The sequence below is a fragment of the Brachypodium distachyon genome, chromosome 1 (assembly GCF_000005505.3).
Source record: "Brachypodium distachyon strain Bd21 chromosome 1, Brachypodium_distachyon_v3.0, whole genome shotgun sequence".
Lineage (NCBI taxonomy): Eukaryota > Viridiplantae > Streptophyta > Magnoliopsida > Poales > Poaceae > Brachypodium > Brachypodium distachyon.
In genome coordinates this window covers 37,504,014-37,521,525 of record NC_016131.3, presented here as the reverse complement: position 1 = coordinate 37,521,525, position 17,512 = coordinate 37,504,014, and positions in this window count along the sequence as shown.

The following is a 17,512-nucleotide window of genomic DNA, read 5'->3' as shown; positions in this document are numbered from 1 at the left end:
TAAAAACCGTACTCCCTCCCTTGTTTCATGATTTTTGTTTCAAATTTGTCAAAAAATAGATGTATCTATTTCTAAAAAAATGTATAGACACATGTAACATTTCGACAAGAATTGGGCCTTTCCCAGGGCTCGATCCTTGGCTCGGAAACTTAGAGAATAGTTAATGAATTGGGCCTTTCCCAGCGCTCGATCCTTCGCTTGGGAAGGATCCTGCCGCCTCAAGGCTTCCTCAAATTTAATGTTGATGGAGGGGTCTCGAAGGGGCATAGCAAGGGAGTAGCAGCCGTGGTTTGTCGAGATGAAAGCGGCCGCTACGAAGGGTCTTCTGCGAGGATTTTTCACAGCATTTTTGATCCACCAACTCTCGAAGCTCTTGCTTGCTGTGAAGCCCTTTCCCTCACCAAGGATTTGAATGCCCAGAAGATCTATATAGCGTCTGATGCTGCCGTGGTAATTAAAGGAATTTTAGAAAGTTCTAAATGTTCTTATAGTGCTATTCTTCGTGAGATAGGATTTAGAAGTCGTGAGTTTAGACGTTTGTTTTGTCCATTAGGGAAGAGAATCAAACAAGGATGCACATAACCTTGTGAGGAGCTCTCTGTCTCTCCAACACGGTCGATTCCTCTGGCTGTCTAAGCCGTGGGATCAGTCAGCTGTACCTCCGGTTATTACTTAATAAATACCGTGTGTTTTGCTAAAAAAAAAGTTAATGAGGAAAAAGAAGAAACCGTTTCTTGTGCGAGCGACGGTCCTTAGCCCGCACAGCCACGCACGCATTAATTCCCATCGATCTTGTGCGGCTATTCTTCTCCGATGGAACCTCGCCAACCTTGCTGCGGGCCGGTCTCCTTCGGGCCCCTCCCACTGCTGCACCAATCCCAGCCGCCCTCCGTCCCAGTCGTTCGTTGTTTTTCCCTTGTTCGTCACCGCACGTTGACGCCGCGTACGGCCGTCGACGTTCCTGCTCCTCGACCCCTCTTGTCTCCTAACCAACTCTGCTGCCGCAGGGAGCTTCTCTCCTCCACACATGGTGTGCGCCAGTTCTTGCTGTAGACACTGCTCAATCTGTGGGAGATGGCTAGCTCGGGGCTCGCCGTGCCGAAGCTCCGTAAGAATACCGAAGCTGGCAACCATGAACAGGCTGCAGCAATTCGTACTCTGCCAGCAGCAAATGGAAATCCATTTTTGCCATTCACAAATTCTAGCACCGTCCATGAGGCCAGCTTTTTTAGATCTAATAAGTATAGAGAGAAGGGGGAGGGGGAGCTGGGGAGGTGGTTGCGAGAGACAGACGTGGGAGCTGGGAGTGGAGGAAGAGGATGCATAAAAGATCGTAACGATCATTTAATGTAGGGACGGCCAACAAAAACGATGCGTTGCGGAATACTCGTTCGTAGGTGACTTGGCGGCTATGGGACGACAGTGAAGGGACGAGCGCCGGGACTGCCCTTATGGAACCGAGGGAGCAAGTAGTAAGTCTACTGCAAGCCGCAGTTACAGCAAAAAAATCGTCACTGACGTTTTTAAATGAAAAACGTTAGAAATGATAGTGTTATCTCTGACGTTTCTTATATTGCTGACGCTTTTTATCCGGACACGACAATATTGATTTAGAGACTTCTGCCATTCTTATATTGCTGACGCTTTTTTTTTTAGAGCAACAATCTGGTTTTATTGATTTAAGAGACAAAGTACAAAAGATCGATACACGAAATAACACCGATAACAAAGATACTTAACAAAACTAAAAGTTTCATTGTAGCCCTTCGAAGTAAACTTCTTTTGATTCATCCTTCGCATCTTGATGTTTCTCCATGTATTCGTTGACAAAATTGCAAAGTACCATACTTGCACAATCTGAACTAACCTCAGAGGTTTTGAAAAGTCGCATGAGCCGCCCACCTCAAACGGTGAGAACTTAGAATCAATGAACGCACCATGGCCGGAGTCATACCCCTTGCAAGAGAAGCTGTAAAACTGCTTCTCCATGAATCAACGAGGAAAAAGATCAAAAAGACGTGCCACGAGAATCACTGACTTCATGGCATAGGTTGCAACGCCTATACCAGAATGAGGAAGGAGTCAGGACAACAATCTTCTAGACGCCCTTGCAAGAGAAGCTGGAAAACTGCTTCTCCATGAATCAACGAGGAAAAAGACCAAAAAGACGAAAGGACGTACCATGAAAACCACTGACTCCATGGCATAGGTTGCAACGCCTACACCAGAACGAGGAAGGAACCAGAACAACAATCTTCTAGACGACGGCATCTCCATCGCTAAAATGCCACCGAGAAGCACACAAAAACCTAACAGAAAAAAGGTAGTGCGCGACCTCTCTCCGACCTCCTTTTCTTCATCAGCGACTCTTCTGAGAGGGCATCCTGAGAAGCGCACGACACGGGAGCAGCAGCAGCTCGGCGACGGAGGCGGCGGCGCAGGAGGGCAGCTGCTCGGCTGGCAGCAGCCCGGAGAAGCAACGGTCGGTTGGCGGTGGCGTGGGATTGCAGGTTCTCTAAGTTTTGGGACGAGGCAGCAAAGAAACGTCACATATATATTAGAAGTAGTTCCAGGTATTTATTTCTTGAGACATTAAAGCCATTGTCGATAAAGTGTAAAGAGAACCTGTTGCGAGCAACTGGAGTATTGGACTATTAGACATTATTATACATGTTAATGTCCACATAGGATTCCTTGAAGAGTACTGAATCATGTCAGTATTTCATTTTATTTCCTGTCATCAGACTTGGCTGTGAATTATTAAATGCTACTTTTCTACTGCCTCCGACCGGAATTATTTGTCGAAATATTACATGTATCTAGATGCATTTCACACATAGATACGTTCATATTTGTGCGAATTTGAGACAAGTAATACCGATCGGATGGAGTACTTTACTTTGCAGAGGTAAAATATGCAAACTCCAGGCTGCATTGGATTACTTATGAGCTTGTTCATTAGCATGCCAGTTCTTCATGAATGTAACAGGGGTTTGGGCAGAGGAAAATGACAAGCTGGTCCTTTTGATGATGGGCTGGCTGAGGTTGTTGATGATATTGCATATTGCTTCTGGGACTGTGGTAATTGTCTGCGCATGAGCCATAAGGCTTTGGGCTGCTCTCGGAAGGTCCGCTGCAAGGGCTGCTTCAAGTCGGGCCACATTCTGAAACACTGCCCGCAGCGGCCCAATACAATCTCACAGGAAGATACCGTTTTGCTTGGGGGGAAGTCTTCCGCCCTTTCGGCTCCTTTAACGGAAAAGATTACGGCGTCATCTCAGATTCACCACCTTGCTGTGCCGCCACCTTCCTCTCCTGCGGGGGTTTCGGAGTCTCCGTCGCTGGCGACAATGGTGAACTTTGAGGTTGATCCTCTGCCCTTTGTTCCGGCGGGTCAAGAGATTGAAGATGGTGGCCCTCACCATCTGCTTCGCACCTTCATCACGCCTGGGGAAGCTCCTCCTCGTTCTCATGAGGCGTTCCTCATTGCCGTCGTCGAACCGGCTCCGCCTACTGTTGAGGTACCTCTGCTTATTCCTCAAGCCATCGCGCATGTTAAGAATATCCTGGGTTTTCCTATCGTGAGTTCGAGACGGCATCCGCTTGGATTGGCTAGGTTCTGCATTCAGAACCCAATTGCGCGGGACGCTGTGGTTAATAGCCCTGCTGTCGCTTTTGGCGTCGGTCGCGTTCTGCGCTTTGTGAAGCATGATGAGGCTAGAAACTTTCGTAGTGCTGGGTTTGCTCGTAATGGTTGGATTATGTTACTTGGTCTTCCAATGGATTATCAGAATAATGAGTTTATGATAGCCTCGAGGGTGTCCCGATCTTTCGATGAGATTGGTAACTCTCGATTTGGGTAGGAGGTGACGTTGACGATCCGACTACGGCCTAGGAGGCAGCGCCTTAGCGATCGATACACCAACTCCAGAAGGTTATTGATCCCGCGGGGGCACGATCAACCTGACCACGAAGGTCTTTGTTCCTGCAAGCAATCGAAGAACAAGCAAGAACAAGATGAAAAGCAATCTGAAATTGCGAATAGGAGATATGAAGGTTCACGAATCTGAATACTCAATATAGTTGGAGTCTTGATGACGGTAAAACAGGTGGTCTAACCGACACACGCGATTACACGAAAGTAGCAAAGGCTAAACTTTATCTAATCAAAACCCAAGGCTCCATGGGGGGGCTCATGGGGTATAAATAGGAGGGGAACTAGGTGGTTTTCGGACAGGCCCTTGAGGGACTCCGAAACGGCCTAGGAATCCTCCTAAAACACAACAAAAACATCTAAAAATTGGCTGGACCCTATTATATGGCCTTAGGCCCAATAAAACAAGGTTATAACCCTCATCTTTGGCCCATAGATACCCATTGGAGGGAGAATCCTCCACTTGGCCGAAATCCCATTGATGAAGAGGATGCGGCCTTCTTCTCATCTCTCGTTATGGCGGTTTCAATGTTCTGAAATCATCACTTGAGCTAGCTCCCGCCACCTTGCTGCCACCTCCATGGTTTGCTGTCCAACGCTGATCCTTGAGGTGCAAGCTAGGTCCTTCATTCCTAAAACACATAAAAGAACCCATCTTAGGCAGCAGCATATTCTCATTAATATTAAATGAAGTACCGAGGAACGAAAGTACCTGATAATTTAGTTGTCGTGCACGAGCTCTAGTAATTGGTCCGTGTATCTCCGGTACTTGAGGTGTATGTGCTGTAGGGGCTGTGGTTGTATCATTAGTTGGGATGTCCTCATCAGTTTATCACACAAGCGGTTGAAACTTTTGGCCGTCTAGTTTATTGGGTGCAGAGGGATGACACTGATGTCAGGATCCTCGCTAAAGTGATCTATGAGGACACCATTACTGTCCCTAGGGATTTTGTTATTCGTCAGGTCATGCCTTATGGAGGGGATGTAGTATCATGGACTGTTGCAGTTTATATTCTTCGCCATGATTTTGCTGATGCTCTGCCTCCAGAAGAGGATCTTTTGCCTCCCCAATGGGGGTAATCCTCACCCTTTCCCTGGTGTGGTTCCTCCCCCACCCCCTCCTCTGCCTGACTGGGAGCAACCTGCACCTGATCATGATCATGGATGGGGTCATTGGGGTCAGGGACAGGATGATGATTTGGCTGGAGTGGTTCTTCAGCAACAGTTGACTGCCTCTGATGGTTCTCGATGCTCTGTTGCTTTTGTTAGAGGTTCTGGGCCATCCTGTGAGATTTCTACTTCGGGGAGTTCTGTTAAGCTGCCTTCATGGGATATTGTGCCTTATGCTCCTATGCAACCTGCCCCTGTTCAGTGTGTGCCAGGTATCTCTCTCAAGGTGATGATGGGTCCTGCTTTACTGGGAGAGATCTTTCAGGCTCCTCTTACCTGAGTTGTCTTTGATGAGGATTCCTGTTGCTATCCCCTTGCTGGATTATGTTGTGCCAATCAAACTGCCAAAGCGTTCCTGGAATGTTGCTTTTGATCTTGTCTCTGGTTTTTAGATGTGTTGGAATCCTGACCTTGTGAGCCAGCCTCAGAGAAGGATTGTGAGAGCTCTTTTTCAGGACTCTAGTCACTGTGTTGTTGGTTAGTCCTCTTTGGCAGCTTCACCTCTCCCTGATGTGGTGTTTGGTTCCCCTTCTCCTAAGAAGCGTGGCAGAAAACCTAGGACTGCTACTCCTGTGGTCCAACCTGCTTCTCGTCGATGCACACGCTCAGCTGTTAAGATGGGTGGATGCAAGCTGGTCATGCCTTCTGACTCTCCACGCAAGAAGAGATCGAGGAGTACCCCAGGTTCTTCTCAGCAGGCTGTCCCTTTTCTGACAGTGGATCAAGCTCGTCGCATTGGCTCTTTGCTATCCATTCCAGGAGAGAAGTTATCTTATGATTGATCTCTCTACTGAAGCTCACCCAGATGTTCCTAATGTTTAGTTGTTTTACTATTTTGGGTGTGGTCTGGACTTCCTTCTGTGTGGTTGTACTTGCAAACCGGTTGTGCTTGTGTTGGTTTTTATTCTGGTAACTAGCTTGCCAGTGGACATGCGTTTATTTTGGGGTCTTAATGAATCACAATCGTAATTGGAGAGTGTTGTGCTGGAATGTTCTTGGGATTCATTCTGATGATAGGCATCGTGCTATACATAACAAAATTGAAGAAAGCCAATGTTCTGTGGTGTGACTGCAGGAAACGAAGCGTGAGAGTTTTGATAGCTCTTACATTACGCGTTTCTGTCCGAGGAGGTTTGATAGCTTTGCTTTTTCTCCCTCCGTTGGTAGCTCTGGGGGGTTGATTGTTCTTTGGAACAGTGCTATTCTCTCCGGGACCCTGGTCAGAATTCTTAGCTATGGTTTGGTTATTCAGTTTGCTTCCAAGCACAATTTTGATGTTTGGACCCTTGTTAATGTTTATGGGCCGTGTTCTGGGCCACGAAGGGATGAGTTTGTTAGATGGTTGTATGATCTCCCCATTAGGCCCATGGAGAATTGGCTGGTCCTTGGGGATTTTAACTTTATCCGGTCTGCTGACAACAGGAATCTTCCTGGTGGTAACTTTAATGACATGTTCATTTTTAATGAGGTTATCAGCCATCTTGGGTTGCTTGAGTTACCAATTAAAGGGCGTTGAGTTACCAATTAAAGGGCGCAGGTTTAATTGGTCTAATATGCAAGACTCCCCTCTTCTTGAACAACTAGACTGGTTTTTCACCTCCAGTAATTGGATCACGGTTTACCCTGATACTTTGGTTCTTCCCTTGGCTAAGCAGACTTCTGATCATGTACCATGTGTGGTCATGGTTAATACTTGCATCCCTAAATCCTATATTTTTCGCTTTGAGAATTATTGGGTCAATCAGGCTAGGTTTATGGATGTGGTGAGGAACTCCTGGCATGCTCCTACTTTTGGGCTCTCAATTGATAAGAGTCTCTTTGAGAAACTTAAAAGGTTAAGATATGCTCTTAAGCATTGGTGTCAAAGTATTACTCGTATCAATCTGCTTATTGACCTCTGTAATAAGGTGATGTTGTTCTTGGACACGATTGAGTAGATTCGTCTTTTATGTATTACTGAGAGGAATTTCAGAAGGATTGTCCAGTAGCATCTTGCTGATCTGTTGCGGATTAGGCAGGCTTATTGGAGGAAGCGTTGCACCATTAGGTGGGTTAAGCTTGGCGATGAAAACACTAGTTTTTTCATGCCATGGCTACTGAGCGGTTTCGTCATAATTCTATTGCTCAATTGACCCTTTCTGATGGAAGGGTTGTCACTGATCATCATGAGAAAGCTGCTGAGATTTGGACTTGTTATAGGCAGAGGATGGGCCTTTCTATGAACCCTGTGATGAGGTTTGACCTTCATTCCTTAATTCGACTTGTTGATGGGCTTGATGCTCTTTTTGTGCCTTTTTCTGTTGAGGAAATTGAAGGGGTTGTAAAGAGAATGCCTTCTGATAAGGCTCCTGGACCAGATGGTTTTAATGGTCTGTTTGTGAAGAAATGCTGGGCTATCATTAGAGATGATTTTTTTGCATCTGTGCCATGCTTTCCATGATGGCAATCTGTCCTTGCAGAGCATAAATGGTTCATTTATCACCTTGGTGCCTAAGAAGAATGCTCCTGAATCTGTTAATGACTTTCGGCCAATTTCTTTGACCAACACTTATCTAAAATTTCTGACCAAACTGTGTGCTGAGAGGCTTCAGAATGTGATTCTTGATTGTGTCCATGCAAATCAGTATGGTTTCATTAAATCAAGGACTATTAAGGATTGCATTGCTTGGTGATAACCTCGAGGGTGTCCCGATCTTTCGATGAGATACCTAATTATCGATTTGGTAGGAGGTGACGTTGACGATCCGACTACAACCTAGGAGGCAGCGCCTTAGCGATCGATACACCAACTCCAGAAGGTTATTGATCCCGCGGGGGCACGATCAACCTGACCACGAAGGTCTTTGTTCCTGCAAGCAATCGAAGAACAAGCAAGAACAAGATGAAAAGCAATCTGAAATTGCGAATAGGAGATATGAAGGTTCACGAATCTGAATACTCAATATAGTTGGAGTCTTGATGACGGTAAAACAGGTGGTCTAACCGACACACGCGATTACATGAAAATAGCAAAGGCTAAACTTTATCTAATCAAAACCCAAGGCTCCTTAGGGGGCTCATGGGGTATATAAAGGAGGAGGGAGAGATATTTTCGTCCACCTTGAATAAGGAGTCCGAAATCCAACTCTATCTCTAACTTTCCTAACAAACTACAACTCTTTAGGAAACAAAAAAACAGATCCGTCAGCTTGTTTTGTCCGCCACGGTCAGCATGAGTCGAATCTCTTGGTGGGGCCAGATCCGTTGGAAAGGTCTTGTAATTACCTTTCCAACAAGTACTTGTTTGCTTGATTTGGACTCTGGATGCGGCCTGGGTGATTAAAACAAATTCGGGTCTCCTGGCAGCTCGTACCCGAATCGGATTCAATTTTAATTCGTGATATCTTTCTCTAGCAAGCTCCGAATTATGTGCCGTTTGATTTGTTGCAAAGTACACTTGAAATCCTTCCCTCTCAGCTGTATGAATGCTTGATTCTTGTTGGCCCTCCCGTTCGCCTCCATCGTATCTCATCTTCACCTTGGACTTGAAAAGCTCGACAACATGCCTACGTAATAAAACGAGACAAGATAGTAGTAGCTCCGCCTCTTCATAAATATGACAATGAAAACAATTACTACTTGAATTCACCTGATTATAAATTTTGTCAAATATTATAGAATTAAGGGCACCAAAGGTCGTATCCATGGTTAGCATGTCCATATCATCCTCCCTTTCTTGAAAGGAAAGCCGTCCTCGGCGTCGTTTGTGCTGTAAAGAGACTGACAAAATAGACAAAGTGTGTGCATGGTATATGTATATGTCATCCATCTTTATACATCTCCTTTCTTGCACAATTAATCTTTTATAACAAAGTCTCATGAGATAATTAGTAAAACAATCATGATGAATAACATTCCAGCAAGAAGATTGACAATATTGTTTGCATTTATAAGCGAAACGTTTTCTTGTATTTGGTTTGCACCGCTCACCATTACACCATCCCAACATTGGAGAATAATAATGAATAGTATCCAAATTAGTTACTACAATATGCTGAAATTTAGAGCAAGTCAAAGCACTAATATTCAAACAAGCATGTAAATAACTATTTGGCAAATAATCAACACCTATATTGGAGGTCCTATCAAAACGATTAAGCATGTGCAAAAATTTCTTTTCTCCCAAGAGAGGAAAATTATCACAAGTAATGCAAATCTCATGCACCAAAATGTTATTGTTCACATCATGTTGTCCAATTAAATGAATTGTGTATCCGTGAACAGCAAAAGATTTCGAAATGGTTAACTCACACAGTTTATCCATTGCATGCGACAAATACATGGGACTATAAAGTGCAATATAACACAAAGAATTAATAGGTGGATCGTTCTCAATCACTCCATCTGTAATTAAGTTGACACAACCTAAACCAAATTTATATACATCACATGTTTCTCCCAAAACATTAGTTATTTCCTCACATGATTCATTCTCATCAATATCAAAATTAATATGTGCACTCAAATCATTAGAAGAATTAATTTCAGCAGTAGGTGCACTCAAATCAGCATGTAAATCAACAATTTCACATGGTGCAGAAAATTCAACGGGTATCTCATTTATTTCATCACATGTCATATTTTGTTCAGCAACACAATCATCTTTATCATTACCTTGTAGGCTCAACACGTTTCTTGTACACCTTCTCTCCAATTTCCTCTCCGCTTCACGAGCAAGATTAAGCAAACACAATAGAGAGTCGTATTTTCCGTATTCAATTATGTAAGAAATATCAAAGTTAAGCCCACAATAAAACCTATCCATTTTTCTTTGTTCAGTTTCATCTAAACCAGATCGCAAGGTTAAAATTTGAACTCATGGTAGTAATCATCAACAGTTTTATCATCTTGTGTCAAACGTCGTAATTTGGAACGCAACTCATAAGCATAACTTGGAGGAACATATTTTTCTCTCATGATTTTTTTTCATATCAATCCAAGTGTGAGGTATTTTGTTTTCTCTAACTATCTCACACCACCATGATAATGCATCAAAACGAAATTTACTACTAGCAATTTGGACCTTACGACTATCTAGTGCATGGAAGCATGTGAATTGTTCAGTTAAAGCTAGCTCCCAATCTATATACGTTTCAGCATCATTTTCCCCCTCAAAGAAACGTACACACAATTTAATTGTATTAGAAGGATTGTTTTGTACCGTTGCCGTGGCATTATCAACAAGAGACGTGGAGGATGGCCGTGGTGAAAAACACTCATCGCGGTCACGGGATAGCATCGGTCTAGTTGCCATGCTTCGTGTAAGTCCTGTCATGGTTAGTAGAAAACAAGAAACAAATCACAGTAATATGTTCCTATCAACTACTAGGATGTGGCTACAAGTCGCTCAACTCTCAAGCTAAAAATCAAGTTCTTACAAGTTCTTACCATGCAAAACAGAAAGGTGATGGCCAGCGGCGTAACCAACACCTCCGGAGATTAAATGTATCGATGCCTCGGTAACAAACCAACCTAGGTGTAGAATCTGTGGAGCTTGAAGGCTTTTGTGAGTAGCAAGGAATAGCAAATAATCAAATCAGCAATGCAAAGTTGAAAATATGCTCAATAATGCTAGTCCTAGCTGCTGGAGACGATAAGAACGAATTACAGAAATAATCTAAGCCTAGATACTGAAGAAGATAGAATAGAAAGATCAAAAGATGGCACAACAAGTAAATCCCTGAGATTTTTTTCTTCTTTTTTCTTTTTGTGGCCTTCTGTTTGGCTTCTTATTCTTTTCTTCTTCTTTTTTTTCTTTTTTTTAACCCCAGAAACTCACACACAAGAAGAACCGGAAAACTGTACGTCGGTCTGTCGAAGAACAGCAAAGGCTGCAGTAAGAAAAATTCAGAAAAATATGAGAAAATATGGGTTAGAAGCGTATCAAAACAAGCTTTCCAACAAGTGCAAGATCACTCGAAACGGAGGTCGGACGGTGGAGAAAACTGAGATATACTGCGCTGCCCCGGTGCCGTAAAACGGGTGCAGAAACTTTGGAGCTCGAAAAGTCCCCCTTAGAGGCCGAATTTTAGGGTCAAAGTGCAGGGCAACGCCCTGGATATTTCCTGATGCGCTTCGTCGTGAGATTTCTAAAAAGTCAAAGAACGTTCAAATCCGAGTTCTTATGCAAAAGACACGTCCGTTTTACTGAACACGGGTCAAACCCACCCGAAACTAAAATTCTACCCGGACTCGGGTCCGAAACTGACTCGAACTCTTTCTCTTTTTTTTTTCGTTTTTTTTTCTTTCTTTCTTCCTTTTTTTTTCCCTTCTTTTTTTTTCACAACTTTCCGAACAACTTGATCTCTAAACAAAATTCGATCTATTATGAAACACTTTCCAAAAGCACTCTTGATTGGACTCGGAGTCGAACTCGCGCCTGAAAACTATAACTTCCCGACTCGATGTAGGACTCGAAGAGGGACTTGGTGTAGGACTGGAAGAAGGACTCGGTGTAGGACTTAAAGAGGGACTCGGTGTAGGACTCGAAGAGGGACTCGGGGGAAGATATGGTGGCGGCGGAAGATTATGGCGGTGGTGTGGCAGGAAGTTTGGCGGCGGAAGATTGATGAAGGAAACTTGCGTCACACGAAGAACAAGAAAACCAAAAGCAAGTTTGATCTAGTAGAAAAAATCTGAAAAACGATCCAATCTAATCCAGCAACTCGACACGATTAATGCAGCAAAGATTCAACAATGCAAATACTAATGTGAAAATTGCAAGGCTCAGATTGGTTTTAGGACAAGGTTACTAATTCTAATTTTTGTTTGGCTTTTTCTGGACGATAGGTAAAAACAGATCTAAACTACGGATAAACTGGAAAAATCTCACCGAGCAACCTTAAGCTCTGATACCACGTGATAGCCTCGAGGGTGTCCCGATCTTTCGATGAGATACTAATTATCGATTTGGTAGGAGGTGACGTTGACGATCCGACTACAACCTAAGAGGCAGCGCCTTAGCGATCGATACACCAACTCCAGAAGGTTATTGATCCCGCGGGGGCACGATCAACCTGACCACGAAGGTCTTTGTTCCTGCAAGCAATCGAAGAACAAGCAAGAACAAGATGAAAAGCAATCTGAAATTGCGAATAGGAGATATGAAGGTTCACGAATCTGAATACTCAATATAGTTGGAGTCTTGATGACGGTAAAACAGGTGGTCTAACCGACACACGCGATTACACGAAAGTAGCAAAGGCTAAACTTTATCTAATCAAAACCCAAGGCTCCTTAGGGGGGTCATGGGGTATATAAAGGAGGAGGGAGAGATATTTTCGTCCACCTTGAATAAGGAGTCCGAAATCCAACTCTATCTCTAGCTTTCCTAACAAACTACAATTCTTTAGGAAACAAAAAAACAGATCCGTCAGCTTGTTTTGTCCGCCACGGTCAGCACGAGTCGAATCTCTTAGTGGGGCCAGATCCGTTGGAAAGGTCTTGTAATTACCTTTCCAACAAGTACTTGTTTGCTTGATTTGGACTCCGGATACGTCCTGGGTGATTAAAACAAATTCGGGTCTCCTGGCAGCTCGAACCCGAATCGGATTCAACTTTAATTCGTGATATCTTTCTCTAGCAAGCTCCGAATCATGTGCCGTTTGATTTGTTGCAAAGTACACTTGAAATCCTTCCCTCTCAGCTGTATGAATGCTTGATTCTTGTTGGCCCTCCCGTTCGCCTCCATCGTATCTCATCTTCACCTTGGACTTGAAAAGCTCGACAACATGCCTACGTAATAAAACGAGACAAGATAGTAGTAGCTCCGCCTCTTCATAAATATGACAATGAAAACAATTACTACTTGAATTCACCTGATTATAAATTTTGTCAAATATTATAGAATTGAGGGCACCAAAGGTTGTATCCATGGTTAGCATGTCCATATCACTTGGACTTTTGAATATCTGTTTCACTGCCACAAGTCAAAGTGCCAAATCATTATTATGAAGATGGATTTTGAGAAGACTTTTGATACCATTGAACACTCTGCTATTCTGGAAGTGATGAAGAGGAAGGGTTTTCCTTCAAAATGGCTTACCTGGGTTAAGGAAATTTTATCCTCTGGGTCTTCTTCAGTTTTGCTGAATGGTACACCAGGGAAGCAATTTATTTGCAAACGAGGGGTCAGACAGGGTGACCCACTTTCACCTTTGCTCTTTGTGTTGGGTGCTGACTTGCTTCAGAGTATTGTTAACAAGTCTTTTAGAGATGGTCACTTGTCTTTGCCAATACCTGGGCTTATGCTTGATGATTTTCCAATTGTTCAATACGCTGATGACACTTTATTGATCATGAAGGCGTGTCCTGATCAACTTGATCACTTGAAGTCTCTGTTGGAAGATTTTGCTGCTTCCACTAGCCTAAAGGTCAATTATCATAAGTCATCTCTAATTCCCATTAATGTTGGTGATGATCTGGTGGGTCAGCTTGCATCCAATTTTGGTTGTGTGGTGGGTACATTGCCCTTCACCTATTTGGGCTTACGTTTGGGGGTTACTAAGCCTCGCATTCAGGATTTTTCACCTCTCATTGATCAGGTGGAGCGAAGGCTTACGGCAAGTGCTTGCTTCCTTTCCCAGGGTGGTAAGCTTCAGTTGGTGAACTCTGTGTTTTCCTCCTTGCCAACCTATTTTATGTGCTTCCTACAATTGCCACCAAGGGGTTATTCCAACTATTGATCGTGCTAGAAGGCACTGTCTTTGGAGTCGTTCTTCCAGAAACAGGCTTCTTGGGAGATGGTGTGCAGGCCAAAGGATAAAGGTGGTTTGGGAATCTTGAATCTTCGGCTGCAGAATGAATCTCTTCTGATGAAACAACTTTACAAGTTCTATAATAGGGCTTCTGTTCCTTGGGTCTCTCTTGTTTGGGAGCAACACTATCAGAATGTGGTACCTCATCTTGCCAATCTCTTAGGCATCGGATCCAACCGCGGCTGTTGCACCGACCCTTGAAAAACGCGGAGCCGAGAGGGATCTTCCGCAAACCATGAAGCAGAAGAAGGTTGCCTCTCGTGGACCAAGGCCGAAACCCATGGTCGTTGCGTAAGGCTTACAACATCCCAACCCTTGATGTCGGTTTTCTTCTTAATTCTCATGAAAATAACTAACTTTCATTCCTGCAGGGAGGCTCTGACGGCCACGCAATCTTAAACGTGTATCGCGTCTGAGATCCCGGCGGCTCCCTCTCCTCGTGCTGAACCCACCACTCAGGCCACGGGAGAGGCCGAGACTGCTGCGGATCCGAGCATCGACGCTTCGAGCGTCACCCAAGCCGGGACGTCCGCAGCCGGGACCTCGGCAGTCGGGGCTGCTCCTTCCTCGGCGGCAACTGAGACATAGACGGAGCCGCTGGTCATGGAGACTTCGCAGCAGCTGGCAACGGGGCCCCAAGAAACTCAAGGACCGCAGACGACTCTGACACTGCCGTCATCACCGCCGCAGCTGCAAGCTAGTCAACTTGCGGCTGCACAAGCTAAGAAAGTTAGGAGCTCCACTATCCCAGCGGGACAAGCGCCTCCGAGTTCTTCCAGCTCGCAGTTTACCCGGGGGCACCGGGGAATTCCTCTCAGGACGACCAGCAGGCATAGCTGGGGGTCGCTGGGCCAGTTCGTAATGGACTGGAACAACGCTGACAGTTATGAGGTGACCTCTAGCACCCTCCAGACGGTGCGGCAAAGCCCTCTAGTGGGGCCCGCACCTGTGGCAACCTCGGAGTCTGTGTCGGCCCGGATGTTCCAGGCAAGGGTGGCCTTGTTTGAGTCCAGCCGAGCTGCAGAAGCACGAAAAAATTCTCTTGAAGTTTTTTACTCTACTTCTAGTATCCATACTCCTAGTCCCCGAGGTTTAGGGCGAGTAAGAATTAGTCGGTCTGAAGCTTATCTTAGAAAACTTCAAACACTCTGCAACACTTAATAACTTCAAACACCATTCCCTGAGATTCAGGCCGGGTTTAGAATAGTCGGCCTGAAATTTAAAAACTTCAAACACTTATTCGCCGAGGTTCAGGCCGAGTTTAGAATAGTCGGCCTGAAGCTTAAAAACTTCAAACACTTATTCCTCGAGATTCAGGCCGGGTTTAGAATAGTCGGCCAGAAGCTTAAAAACTTCAAACACTTAATCCCCGAGGTTCAAGCCGGGTTTAGAATAGTCGGCCTGAAGCTTAAAAACTTCAAACACTTATTTCCTGAGGTTCAGGTCGGGTTTAGAATAGTCAGCCTGAAGCTTAAAAACTGTTGACTTCCCACTGCAATAGAATTAACTGTTGATTATTATCTTGTAGACCTGCATGAACAAGCGCACCACCACCTTTAAGATGCTGCTGGCAAAGCATAAGAAGCTGGAGGCAGAGCACAAGGCCTTGGTAGCCGATCGCCAGAGCCAGAGTAAGTACATTTTTACCGACCTTTTCACCGACATAAAGACTTTGTCCAAGTATTAATGCACCGCAAGAACTGAGACCTGCTCTTGTTTACAGCCGGGGACAATGCTCAAGTATCTGAGCTCCTGAAGCGTGTTGCTGAAGTACAAGGTATAAGCTTGTCCTTATCCTGGGTTTGATCTATTTTAAACTCAAGCTTCTGTAACATATGTCTGCTAACCAGATGAGAAAACTCGGCTGGAAGAGCAGCCCCGGGATGAAGTAGCCCGGCTGAAGGCGCAGCTCGAAGCTCAGGCGGAGGCGCACATGACCGAGGTAGGTCAACTGACCTCAGCCCTCTCTGCCCAAACTGACGAGAAGATCCACCTAGAAGCCGAGGTGCAGAAATTCAAGGATCTCATCGCTGAGGTCGAGACCCGCGCCAGTACTGTCGAGAAGGAGAAGGCCGAGAACGCCCGCCTGCTCCGCGTGTGCCGGCATGACCTCATCAAAATTGACGCAATGCTGACGAGTAAGTTGCCCTTATACAAATTTCTTCCCCTGATCTGTAACATCCCAAAATTTCAAATTCTTTCATATGCATTGCATCCATGAGCATCATGCCACAAATGCATATTTGAATTCAATTTTGAATCTCAAAAAGCTTTGAAAAGATTTTATTTCAATTTAAACCCTAGGGTTTACACCCATTTGTGTTTTGAATCTTCAAACCAATAAGGTTTATTTATAAAGGGGTTTATTGCATAAATAAGCTATCCCATAATTTTTGGATAATTATTTGGAGTTGAAAAAGTATTTTATTTAAATAGTTATATAGCCCTAAAGGCATTTATAGGGCAAATGTATTTTTATATATTTATTTTGAGGGAAATTGCTCCCAAAAGTTGAATCATGATAGAACATGATTTTACAAATTTTCTGGAATTTATTTGGACCAATTTGGAGTTCTAAATCAAAAGTTATCAAAGAAATGAGAAAAAAGGGAAAAAGAAAAGAAAAAAAAAGGAAACCGGACCGGCCCGACCGCTTGGGCTGAACCGGCCCCGAACCGACCGCGCCCGAACTGGCCCAGCCCGCCCAGCCGCCCGCGCGCACGCTGAGACGCTGACAGGTGGGGCCCACCTGTCAGGCTTCGTCCCGAAGGAAAGCTCCGCCGAGTTCGCACCGGACTTGTCGGCGCCATTGCCGTCTCCGGTGATTCCGGCCTTCCCTAAATTCGCCGCTTGCATCCGTTTAAAGCCCGAGCTCCCCGCTTCTGCCCCCCCCCCTCTTGCCGCCCCAAATCGTTGTGCCCACACCACCCAATTCTTCGCCGAAGTTCACCCGCACCGCCGCTTGATTTGGTCGCCGCCGCCGAGCTCCGTGAGTAAACCTCGAGGCCACATACCCCTCTCTTCCCCTCTCTCTCTCGCGCATCTTCTGATGCAAATTCCGTTGTTTTTGGTCCATGGCAGCGCCCCTGACGACCCGCCCCGAGCTCCGCCGCTCGCCGCCTCCTTCACGCCGTCCTAGGCGTGGCGTCCGACGTCCCCGAGGAGCGCCGCCACCACCAACGCCTCCGCCTCGACGAGCCGCGCGCCCCCGTGTCTTCCCCGAGCCACCCGCGTCGTCGGAACCGCCCGCGCCGCCGCCGCCTGAGCCTGCGCCGCCGCCGGAACCCTAGAGCCCGCCGGAGTTGAAGGAGGTCAAGATTAGATCCCGTTTTCCATTTTAGTCGAACGGGTACGCACAATTAGGATTGCGCCACGTGGCACTGCATAATAAAAATAAAAATGTAATTTTAATCCCCCGGTTTAATTAAATGACACTTTTGCAATAAAGCCCCTGTAACTTGAAATGATCATAACTTTTAAACCCTTTGGCCAAATTTGACAAACTTGGCCTTTTTGGAAAGCTCTCAACCTATACAATCTTTTGGCACTGTTGAAATTTGAATTCGAATATTTGAATCACACTCAAATTACAAAATAGGGTTTTATGCCATTT